The sequence below is a fragment of the Cynoglossus semilaevis genome, chromosome 12 (assembly GCF_000523025.1).
Source record: "Cynoglossus semilaevis isolate Cse_v1.0 chromosome 12, Cse_v1.0, whole genome shotgun sequence".
NCBI lineage: Eukaryota > Metazoa > Chordata > Actinopteri > Pleuronectiformes > Cynoglossidae > Cynoglossus > Cynoglossus semilaevis.
In genome coordinates, this window is record NC_024318.1 from 88737 (window position 1) to 90254 (window position 1518).

Genomic DNA, 1518 nt, shown 5'->3' on the forward strand with positions numbered 1-1518 from the left:
GTAGAGTCGTTTTTGAAGAAAATGTCAGAAGCATTAAAAAACACTGTGAATGAAAGTGTGAATGGAAAACTGTAGGGAGGAAGGAAGGAAGGAGGGAGGGAGGGAAGGAAGAAAAGAATCAAAAAAGTTAACGCAAAAAGGTAAATACATTTTTTTAAATAAATCAAAAAACAATACTGAAGATATTAAAATATAATATAAATATAATATAAAATAGAAGAATAAATAGAAAAAGATAACTGTGGGACTGTAGGTAATTATATTATAAAGGTAATATTATTATTGAATTAAAAATGTAAAGAATGTGGTAATAAATATAACTTAATGATAAAATACCGTTAGATTTGTCTCAGAAAATAATTATTTTCCTCTCTGTTTCTCAACAAACACTGAATAGTGTTACCAAACTACAGGTTTACATTTTATTGAATTATCAGGAAGCGTTCTTCATGTTCAGAAATCTCTGTGTTGACTTTGAGGGTTTAACCCAGTTGTTAATTCCATTTTCTTCCCTGTAAAACACTTTTGTAGCTCAGTGTAAAAACTGTTCTCAGAATGACGGTGTGAATTCCTCAGAGTTTACACTACGATGGTTTGGCAGCGGATCAGAAGTAACCTGATAAAAGTGAACACCACCCAGTCTGAGCTGAAGTTTGGGAAAGGACAGTTTAGGAGAGTTTCTGCCCAGTGGTCGTGAAGGAGGGCGTGGCCTCTACATTTAATCCTGTTATAGTTCAACAGTATTCTGATCCCGGTCCAGATCAGAGTGGAGCGAAAAAGAGACATTTGAGCTGAGAATGTCAGGAAATTCTTCATTTGCGAAAAGGTATTTAAAGGGTGTGGCGCTGTAACGATGCCTGCTTCGGCTGATGATTAATACAACAACACAGGCGGCCAATCAGGTCTCAGTACTGACAGTCATAATAAAGGTTCATGAGGGAGGTTTGACCTGCACAGGAAGTCCTGTCACCTGCACTGAAACATTCAAAGTTTAAATTCTGAATGGGATTAAAACATATCTACAGTCACCACATGGGGGTGGGCTTTCACCCTGGACAGATCAGGACAACCTAATTCTGCACGTGGGAGCTCACTATAAGGCAAGGGCATTAACCACCCGGCCACCGTGTGGCCCCCACTGGTACTTCACATTTGAATGGTCCTTAGTTAAAGGTTGTTGTTTTGTCAGGTCTTTCTTTTGTCATGTAACTCTAACCTGTCCTGTGACTGTGTGGGTTTTGCGGAATATAATCCCATCATTATCACTGATTACTACACAAAAGAGAAAAAGTGCACACACAGAGACTAACCTGCCTCAGGTGCACAAACACACAAACACACACACGATCAGATGACACTGCAATATAATAATATAATAGATGCTTTTTCGATCAGATGACAGTGTAATATAATAATATAATAGATGCTTTTTCAATCAAATTATTTACAAAGCATTGAATTAATTAGTTCATTTTAATCAAGTGCGACCACTAATAAAAACAAATGATGAAGACACAC